We start from the raw sequence: 11298 nt of genomic DNA, 5'->3' as shown, positions 1-11298 counted from the left end.
ATACAGCTAGTTTGCACTGGTGAATGTTGTGAAACAGTTAAAATATATTAGTTTTGCATGGCATAATTTTTATTTCTTAAAAAAAGTTTCTTATTGCTTCTCTAAATAAAGATTAGAGACGCGGGTGATACTGCGGCCTAAACCACTGAGCTTTGGACTTGCCGATCAAAAGGTCAGTGGTTCGAATCCCCATGATGGGGTAAGCTTCCATTTCTCGGTACCAGCTCCTGCCAACCTAGCAGTTCGAAAGCAGGCCAAAAAGTGCAAGTAGATTAATAGGTACCGTTCTAGTGGGAAGGTAAATGGTGTTTCCATGTGCTGTCCTGGTGTCAGTGTTCCGTGGTGCCAGAAGCGGCTTATTCATGCTGGACACATGACCTGGAAAAACTGACTGCGGAGCAGAGAAACGCTGGCTCTCTTGACCTACAAAACAAGATGAGCGCCGCAACCCCAGAGTCGTTTGCAACTCAACTTAACTGTCAGAGGTCCATTTACCTTTACCTAAATAAAGATTAATAGTTAAATTCCATATTCATATTATGCCTTATTTTTCCATTTAATAATTATTTGGCTATTATAGAACCACTGAAGTGTAGAGCTGGAAGGACCACAGCAATCATCAAATCCAACAACCTGCAAAGCAGGAATCTTTTGCCCAACATGGGCTCAAATTCATGACCCTGAGATTAAGAATCTCATGCTCTACCAACTGAGCTATGCATGTAGTCGCCCTCCTTGGCACACTTTCCAGCTTGTCAATATCCTTGTTTAATTGTGGCACCCAGAACTGGACACAGTTTTTTACGTTGAAGCGTGCTCACCTTTAAAATAAACATTTTCTCATTGATTTCAGCTTCTCATGTCCTGTTTGGTCAACTGCCTCTCATCCAAACTAAATTTTCAGCCACATTTCACTTTTAATCATAGAAATGTGTTGGAAAGTGGACTCCAAAATTATGCAGAAGTCTCTTGAGGGGGCAAACTCTCAAGGGGTCTGTACAATATTCATTTTCAAGGAAGCAGATGAGGAAATGATCTGTTTTGTGGTAGAAAACACAGGGCAACATACGTTACTCAGATGCCATTTGACCTTGTGGTTAACCATGTTTTGTCTTCTTTATAAACTACTGTACTCTTGCTTGAAGCAGAAGGAAGATTTTTTTCTTGTGTGAAACAGGCACTTCATTCAACCCACGACCATTTTCCAAATATACTTACAAGACAGCTGTATTTTGGATCAAATCAGGCCACAGATGTAGAGATTTGGTATAGGTATAATAATCGACCACCAGCATTATAACTTGTAATGTTCTATGCACATAGTTTTCTCTGTGAGAATGGAAATAGAGGAATCTGACTATTGCCTCAATTATCTAAATAATTTTATTTTCTTTCTTGCAACCGAACCTACTCAGACTTCAGCTATAAGCAAGAAACGGTTATGGCTTGACCTCAGATTCACTTCCCACCACTGTGTCACTAACACCGTAATACACTGCTGTGTCCTTGGCTTTGAGGCTATTCATTTGCAGATAGAAGCGGCTGTTTGAATTATCCGTGGAGATGGTGAAGCACTCTTTCACTGCATCCAAGTAGTAACTTGTCACTGAATCCGTAGCTATCAATGCCACCCATTCCAGGCCCTTCCCAGGAGCCTGTCTCACCCAGTACATGTTGGAGCTCCTGAAGGTGAACTCAGAAGGTTGACAGGAGAGGCGGAGGTAATCCCCAGGTTTTTGGTGTCCCCCCACCTGACTCAACCATTTGAACTTCTGATTCGGCACCTGGAAATAAAGGCATTTTAAGTCGCTTGTCCATACTTCTGCTAGTGTTGTGCCTAGAAAACACAAGTCTGAGTGGTTTCACTACTTTCCAAGGGAAAACCCCCTCTTTAGTGTTATACAAGAAGAAATTGCAATTTGGAGGAACCACAAATGGCTGTTTGCTCCAATGGAGCACTAAAGAACAGTTTGCCGGGGAAGGGGGGCAGTTATCAGAGAGAAAATGGATAAGGCCTCAAGATGAAGCAGTTTTCTTTTATTAAAAAGATGGATTTACCTCTAAATGCTGTTGAAAAGAAAACAAGTTGAAGCAAAACTATCATTTCCCCTCTTGAATTATTTGAGATGGTTTAGTGAAAAGTGGTCCCAGGAATTCAGGGTTTTGTAACTGGAGTAGGGTTAGAGCCTAACTGACATGGAGGAAGCAGCTCTTTGGTGGCTTATTGCTGCATGTATTTTTTTAATAAATAGTATGCTTATTTACTAAAGCACACTATAAAAGAGAAACACAGGGAGCTTCAAATTAAATATCCTTTTAAAGGGGAGTATAGTGAGGAGATGAACATATCTGCTTTTCTCAGAGCAGGGCAACTCCGGTGAGACTTGGCAAATTAATATGAATATAAAGCCACTCCCGACATAAGGGGGAGTATAAGGGGGACATAAGGCTCATGTCCACCATCATCTGGGGAATTCTCAGGCCGTGTCATCCCCTGGGCCAGCCAATCGGCTGGCTGCAGGGGTGGGGCTAGGGTCACTTAAGAACGGCGTGGCCCAAGATCGCCCCTTTTCCTTCCCTGTTCCAGCTGCGGTTTCCCACCCACCCACCCTCTAGGTCTTCCCTCGGACTTTGCTATGGAACTCGGTTGGTTGCCACAAAGGGCCTGGTAGGAGTTTTTCCACTCGGCAAATTGGCATTGATTTAAAGCCATTTTGTTTTTTCGCCTACCGCGTAGCAAAACGTCACAACACATTCAGTTTGGGTGGTTAGGCATTGGTAGGGGTATTATTATGCAGATGAGTCGGGGGGAGGAGCGCCATCACCTTCTCCAAATATTTAAGGGTAGTCTGATAAAGGATTCCGGGGGGGGGGGCGTTGCCTCGTCCAAAACCTATGGAGGCTAGGGCCTAAAGCACGCTCCCGAGCGATGACCCCTCGGGGATCGCCTAGGGATGTGCATCTCAGGGGCTCCCCCTGTTGGTGTTAACCCTTTCCAGTTCTATGCCGGATAGTCTGATAGGACCAATGCCTAAAGCCAATACCGCTCTTACCTGTAACCAATAAAGTTGTGGCCATTTTTCGCCCATTAACCTAAAATTCTAGTGTCCTGTGTCTTTATTTACTCCAACTGGGGGAGGAATTCTCCATGCAATGTGTGACTTGGCAAATACAAATACCTACATGAATCAGGAAATTTACTTGCATCAGTCAAGCGTTATCAAGCGTTGGCAAGCAGTCCTTTTTTTATTCTTGACAAAAACAAGCAAAACAAAGGCATCAGTAGAGGAGATCTGAGTATTGTCTGACTGGACCGCACCTCCTTCCATTGGCATTTTCTGTTCTTGACACCATCACTTCCCTCTTGTGGGGAACAGGAAGAGGTGGGATATAATTCCAGGAGTCTTGGTTTCTGACAAGATGCTTAATTTGCAAAATGACATTTGGCATAGATTTGTGGGTATACTGTCTAGTGACATGGGGAAGAGAAAAGCAGCACTGAACATGTAGTTGCTCCTAATACTCATTTCAAGTATTAGATCTTGATTTTAAAAAATATTATTCTTTCAGTTAATTCTTCTCTTAACATACCACAGAATACACCATTGCTGAACAGAACTGCCAAACCATAGGTTTTCCATATCTGATTATTTTCCTCACCACAATGGAGATGTAAGTGTGTGGGAATAAGTGTTATGTATGCACATAAACACAATTCCCATGGAATCTATAATATTTATTTCCAGCATTTTATTCTAGCTTTTCCCTCAAATTCAAGGTGCTATACATTATATCACCCTCCTCCTTCCCATAATACCCCAGTAAGGTAGGTCAGAGGCTGTGACTGACCCAAGGTTATCTAGTGAGCTTCATGCACAAGTGTAGGTATTTGAACCCGGGTTTCCCATGTCCAATGCACTGCAGAGGTTTCAGCCCATGCCAAGAGATGATGGGATGATGAAGAAATACACAATGGCCAATTCACAATATTGTAAAAAGTCTACTTTTGTTCTTGAGGTCTATCACAAGCAGCCTTATGCATAACTCAGAGGTAAGAGCAGACAAAACACAAATAATCATCTATTTTCAAAACTGGATATTGAATTTAGGCGGTAGGAAAAAAATGCTTCAGCAAAGTCATTTGGTACAGTGTTGTACTGATCCACATTGGTCGACCTCCATTGTGTGTCACTTCTGCAGGTTTCCATCAGTATAATCGTTTCTGCATTATATTACAGATTGAAGAGGCAGGCAGTTTGGATGTTGTTCTGCATCATCTGTGGCATGTAGAATTGCTCTGTCAAAACTTTCACAGTGTATTTGTTTATAGAATCAGGATTTCTACTTTTTGAACAGGGCCCAATAGGCTTTGTCTCACTGTGTCATCTTGGGCACAGAAATACACAGCGGAGTCTGCAGCTGTCAGGGAGTTCAGCTGAAGGGAGAATTCATTCTTTGAGGCATCTGAAGAAATTCTTGCTCGGTTCTTCAGAGAAGGGGCATATGCTGTGTCTCCATCATAGGGGTATATCCCTGCAATCCATTCCAGACTTTTCCCAGGAGCTTGACGGATCCAATGCCACGCATAGTTCTCAGTAGAGATGGAGAAACCTGTGACTTTACAAAGCAGGTTGAGATTCTCTCCTGGTCTCACTATTCCTGGCCCAGATGATACAAGCTGAATGTCTGATGAGACCCCTTGGAAAGAGAAAAGAAGGTAATGATTGATTGGACATCATCCAATCACCACATAAAATAAATTAATATTGCAGAACTTCCTTTACCTTTAGAAAAAGCCACCAAAGAAAACAAGAGCAACAAGAACTCCATAATGTTGATGACTTAATGTCCAAGAGATACAGGAAAGAGGGGACTGTGGGCTGGGAAGCAAGTGAAGATTTTATATTCAGGGCTTTTCATCCGAAACTACTCCCAACTTCCTGGTGGCATTTACATGAGACCTCCCCCATGAGGCACATGAGACTGATAAAAGCAGTTTGGGGGATCAGGGTTTGCTGCTGATTCCTCTTTGTCCCCTACACACACAAACACACACAGGCAAATGCACACAGAGTGGAGTTCTAATAGAGGGGGGCATAGATGGTATGCAAAATTAAATCAAAGACTTTGGTGTTGGAGGAAGGTTTGGAAGAGATAAATGTATTGGTGATGGATTCTTCCTTTATCCTTTTAAACTGCTGGTTGTGGTGGAAAGTTCAAGGGACGGTCATTTATTATTATGATTATCATCATCATCATTTCAGCCTCCCTTCGCCATGCACCTATAGAGATGCTGTTTCCTGTGATGCAATTATAATTTCAAATGTAGCTTGTGAAAAAAAAAATCTGGGAGGGAGTTCTGCTGTGGCAACCTGGAGAAGAGAATTTTTTAGGTAAATAAAAGAAAATGTAAGCTATAGCTACCATCTTTATAGTCGAACCCCAGTGCACCCTTCTTCCACCCCTGAAATGCTCACCACCCTCCCTAATGCAACACCATTATTTATTATCTCCGCTCCGGAAAAAACATCAAGAGGCTTTTAAAAAAAAAAAAGCTTCCTCTGCAAGGACGGAGATATTAAAAAGTTTTCTTTGCATAAATATTTAGAAAAGTGCTCTAAATATTTGAAAGGAGGCCATTTGCCTTCATAGGCAAAGGAAAGAGATAAAGTTGAGCCAATTCCACCCACCCGTCTCTCTTTTGCTTGGTGAGGGGTTGACTGACAAGACATCTTAAGTGCACAAGGGATGTGGCTAAGGATAGAGGGGAATCATGGAGGTTGTCTGGGTGAAATAAGAAAGAGTCCTCTTCACCAGCATCAAACTTTGGACAGGGGTGGGGAAAGTCGCTTGTCATTCCATTCATTGCCAATAGCATTTTCTGTTCTTCACACCATGGCTGCCCCCTTGTGGGGAGAAGGAAGAGGTGGAATATTATTCCAGGAGTTTTGGTTTCCAACAGGATGCTTCATTTGCAAAATGACATTTGGTATAGATTTGTGAGTGTATCTTCTAGTGATATTGGGAAGAGCAAAGCAGCACTGAACATGTAATGGCACCCAAAACACATTTTAAGTATTAGATCTTGATATTTTAAAGTTTTTATTCCTTCTGTTAATTCACGTGTTAACATGCCACAGAACACACCATTGCTGAACAGATCTGCCAAACCATATGTTTTCCAAATGTGATTCTTCTCCTCACCACAATGGAGAGGTAAGTGTGTGGATATGAGTAATCTTATCAGCTCCATCCACTTGGCTGTGGCAAGCAGGCATTAACATATACACCATTCCCATGGAATTTATCCTATTCATTCATAGCATTCATTTTATCCCAGCTTTTCCGTCAAAGAATTAAAGGTGCTATACATGTTACCCCCCTGCTCATATATTCCCCTCAACACCCCAGTAACATAGGTCAGGCTGAGAGGCTGTGACTGACCCAAGATCATCCAGTGAGCTTCATGGACAAGTAGGGATTTGAACCCAGGTTTCCCTGGTTGTATGTGCTGCAGAGGAGGTTTCAGGACATGCCAAGGGATGATGGGATGATGAAGAAAGACACAATGGAAAATTCGCAATTTTGTAAAAAGTCCACATTTCTACTTAAGGTCTATCGCCAGCAGCCTTAAGCATAACTCAGAGGTATGAGCAGACAAAACACAAATAATCAGGCATTTGCAAAACTGGATGTTGAATTTAAGTGCTGGTGCGGGGGAGATGCTGCAGCAAAGTATTTTTATACGGTGCTGTACTGACCCACATTGGTCAACCTCCATTGTGGGTCACTTCTGCAGGCTTCCATCAGTATAATCATTTCTGCATTAAGTTACAGACTGAAGAGGCAGGCAATTTGGATATTGTTCTGCATCATCTGTGGAATGTAGAATTGCTCTGTCAAAACTTTCACAGTGTATTTGGTGATAGAAGCAGGATTTCTACTTTTTGAACAGGGCCCAATAGGCTTTGTCTCACTGTGTCATCTCGGGCACAGAAATACACAGCGGAGTCTGCAGCTGTCAGGGAGTTCAGCTGGAGGGAGAACTCATTCTTTGAGGCATCTGAAGAAATGCTTGCTCGGCTCTTCAGAGAAGGGGCATATGCTGTGTCTCCATCATAGGGGTATATATCTGCAATCCATTCCAGACTTTTCCCAGGAGCTTGACGGATCCAACTCCACTCATAGTACTGAGTAGAGATGGAGAAACCTGTGACTTTACAAAGCAGGTTGAGATTCTCTCCTGTTCTCACTATTCCTGGCCCCGATGATACAAGCTGAATGTCTGAGGAGACCCCTTGGAAAGAGAAAATATGTCAATGAATGGTTGTTCGTCATCTAATGGCCCCATGAAGTAAATTAATATTGCAGAACTTCCCTTACCATTAGAAAACACCACCAAAGAAAACAAGAGCAACAAGAGCTCCATAATGTTGATGAATAAATGTGTGCTAGAGATACAGGAAAGAGGGGACTCTGGGCTGGGAGGCAAGTGAAGATTTTATATTTAGGGCATTCTTTCGAAACCACTCCCAACTTCCTGGTGGTATTTACATGAGACCTCCCCAGTGAGGCACATGAGCCAGATAAAAGCAGTTTGGGGGATCAGGGTTTGCTGCTGACTTCCTCTTTGTCCCCTGCAAACACACACACACAGACAAATGCACACAGAGAGGATTTCTAATGCAGGGGGAATAAATGGAATGTAAAATTAAATCGAAGATATTTGTTTTGGAGGAAAGTTTGGAAGAAATTAATATACTGGGGATGATTTTTTCTTTCTTTTATGCTTTAAAACTTTTGGTTGTGGTGGATCTGTCAATAGACTGGCTTATTATTATTATTACTACTACTACTACTACTACTACTACTATTTTCATCCTCCCTTCCCGATGCACCTATAGAGATGCTTCTGGTGTGACACAACTATAATTTCAAATGCAGCTTGTGAAACAGTTGGCCTGCGATGGAGCTCTGCTGTGGCAACCTGGAGAAGATGTATTTTAAGTAAATAAAAGAAAATGTAATAGGTTCCATCTTTATATTCACATCCCAGGGCACCCTTCATTAATCCCTGGAATGCCCACCACACTCCCAAATGCAACACCTTTATTATTTTTCTCGCCTCATGAAATCACATCAATAGTCTTTTTAAAAAATGCTTCCTCTGCAAGGAGGGAGATATTTGAAAGTTTTCTTTCCCTAAATATTTAGAAAAGTGCTCTACATTTGAAAGGAGTCCATTTGCCTTCATAGGGAAAGGAAAGAGATAAAGTTGAGCCAATTCCACCCACACCTCTCCCTTTTGTCCGGTGAGGAGTTGACTGACAAGAAGTCATAAGCACAGAAGGGGTGTGGCTCAGGATGTCCCAGGAGTGCAGAGCTTTTCTGGGTGAATTGGGAAGGAGTCCTCCTCACCAGGATTTGCCTTTGGACAGGGGTGGGGAAACTCATCCAAATGGTTTGGGAGTCCAACGCCTTTCATCCTACGGGTAGCCATTTTGAAGTTCGAGAGATGATGATGGTGGTGATGATTGGAGAGAGATAATGATGATGATGATTAATATTACCATTAATTTATTATAGTTATATATCACTCTTCATCATAAATTCTTGAAACATTTCACAAAATTAAAATACAATGTAAAAGCACAAATAAGTAGTTAAAACGTTAAGAACGTCAGCAGTCATGACTTGTCACAGCAGCTGTGGGGGAGACTTTGGGCTGACTGTGGTGGTGGCTGAGGAAGTGGGACATTTAAACAGAAGCCAGGGCAGCCTCTTTAGATCTGGGACATTCTGCTCAAAGTAGGACAGTTGGAAGCTCTGCTGTACTACAAATATTTTGTTTACACATGCCCTCGATCTATAGGCTATCCATATTTGTTGAAAAGAAGATTGTGCCATGGATTCCTTCCCCACAAACTGTTGCCCATGGGCTGAGAGCACAGAGATAATTGCTTGAAAGTTTCTCAGGGACTCAAAGTCTCAGGGGGCTCATAGAAGGTTGGTTGACCAGGAAAAATATGAGAAAGTAATTGCTTCACAGATGAAATCACCAACTGTAGTTCGAGCAGCATTTTATTTCAGTCCTGGCAGACTGTTTGCACCATGACTGCCCCCTTGTGAGAAACAAGAGGGGGAAGAAGTCTGCTTTTGTGACTAGATGCTTAATGAGCAAAATGAAATTTGGTTGAGGATTAATGGGTATTCCTTCTAGTGAAGCCAAATTCTCCTTTAGACCATTTGATCACCTAGATTTTTTTATTTTCATTCATTCACATTTGCCTTACAAAAAAATTTTGTTTATCAATACTCAAAGCATTTTTAAAACAAAACATCAATGATCATACGTTTGTCACAATAATGCAATGCCATTAAACCTTGTTTTACCAAACTTCTCACTGTAACCTCTGTCTACTAAACATGCTCTATACGTTTCAGTCTCACCAGATGCATTTCTTTTGATTGTATAAATCCACTTGCAGAAGGAGACTCTATCTATCTATCTATCTATCTATCTATCTATCTATCTATCATCTATCTATCTATCTATCTATCTATCATCTATCATCATCTATCTATCATCTATCTCTATCATCATCTATCTATATATCTATCTATCTATCATCTATCTAATATATTTACAATGTTTGTGTGTTTTGATAGGCATCTCATTGCATAAATAAAAGCCCTTGTTAAACATGCATATCTGAATTGCCATATATGTTTGCTTTGCAGGAAGACCCTAAGGAGAAGCAGACCTCATATGACCTCACCATAGGCAAGTGCACACACGTGAGCCCTAAAAAGACTCTAACTTCCAAAAAAAAAAAAAACATGAACAGAGAGCATCATGTGTGTTATATAGTTCATGTAAAAGAGGGATAGAAGCAAGAATTAAACCACAAGATGCTGCTTGAACTTCTGTAAAATCCTGACCTTAAATATGTCTTTGGGCCTTACAGACTTAAATAAGAAACAGGTGGGGAAGTCCTGACATGCTAAAGGGGACAAACAAAAAATCCTTTGAACTACATGTTTCTTCAGTCTCCTGCAGCTGAATCATTTCAGAGAGCATCTGTGGGCAATGGAGGGTTTTTGCTTGGCTCCAGATTCACTTCCTCTCACTGTGTCTCTTGCACAGTAATAAACAGCCGTGTCCTCAGGTTTCAGATTGTTCATTTGCAGATAGAGGAGGCTGTTAGAATTGTCCCTGGAGACGGTGAATCTTCCCTTCACTTTATCCAAGTAGGAAATGTAATTAGATTGTGGATATATGTAGGCCACCCATTCCAGGCCTTTCCCAGGAGCTTGTCTCACCCAGTTCATGTAAGCATTCCCAAAGTTGAATCCGGAGGCTCGGCAGGAGAGGCGGAGGGACTCCCCAGGCCTTTTTGCATCTCCCCCAGACTCAACCAACTGGACCTCCGATTGGACACCTAGAAGGAAAGGCATATTGAGAATAACAGATCCCTGTTATTAACACCCAGAATGTATCAGCTTTCTTCAACTGGAAGAATGAATTTACCTTCCAAAGCTGCTGAAAAGAAAACAAGTTGAAGGAAAACTATCATTTTCCTTCTCTGTTTCTTTGAGAGAGTTAAGCAAGAAGTGGTATGCATGGGAAGGGAGGTTCGCCGACTGATTTAAAGAGGAAGCTCTGTCTGAAGATTTACATACCTATCAGTATAAAAGCACCAACAGAGACTCTGGGCAGTGAGGGACTAGAGTTATGTCTGCACTTCATCAGAACACTTTTGCTGGGTTTGATGGGGAAGGAGATTAAGAAATCGGACCAAAGACTATTCATGTACGCCACAGCAGTGGCAAGGAATATTCTGGCCCAATATTGGAAATTACAAGAAGTTCCTACCATTGCAGAGTGGCAGACGAAAATGATGAATTACGCCAAATAGCATATGTATAAGAATCCTGTCTTAATGTAGAATTCTAGAGCACATGACATAACATTATCATAGCTCCTTATTATTGCTCTTCTCAAAGCATGGGGAATCCTGTCTTTGTAAGATGTGAATGAGAAATACAAAAGCTTTGTTTACATTGGGGGGGTGTGTGTTAATGTTGTTGTTTTATTTGCAGCCTCTTCTTGCAGCGGAAGGATGAGCAGTACGTGCCACATACTTTACATTACTTTATTTACGCTTCAAAGCTGAGAAATTACAGACAAGCATCTTGCTTCTGCGAGAGCAGAGAAGCAACCTCCTCTCTCCTCTGAAACACGGAGAGAACTGAGAAAAACAGGAAACCAGCGTACGTCATATCCAGTCTCCCTTT

The 11298-nt window shown here is 41.7% G+C and overlaps 1 long non-coding RNA gene across 1 annotated transcript; it reads right to left on the bottom strand.

Moving 5' to 3' along the window:
• Positions 1-6085: 6085 nt before the first annotated feature.
• Positions 6086-7839, bottom strand: LOC307202075. Its single transcript, XR_013832805.1, has 2 exons — positions 7384-7839; positions 6086-7297 (listed from the first exon to the last, which is right to left on the bottom strand). It is a non-coding gene; the product is annotated as an uncharacterized lncRNA (long non-coding RNA).
• Between the last annotated feature and the right edge of the window lie 3459 nt (positions 7840-11298).

Source organism: Podarcis cretensis (assembly GCF_951804945.1).
Source record: "Podarcis cretensis genome assembly, chromosome: 13".
NCBI classification, from domain to species: Eukaryota; Metazoa; Chordata; class Lepidosauria; order Squamata; family Lacertidae; genus Podarcis; species Podarcis cretensis.
Note: the sequence above shows the minus strand (reverse complement) of the source record. Positions and strands in the feature narration are given on the sequence as shown.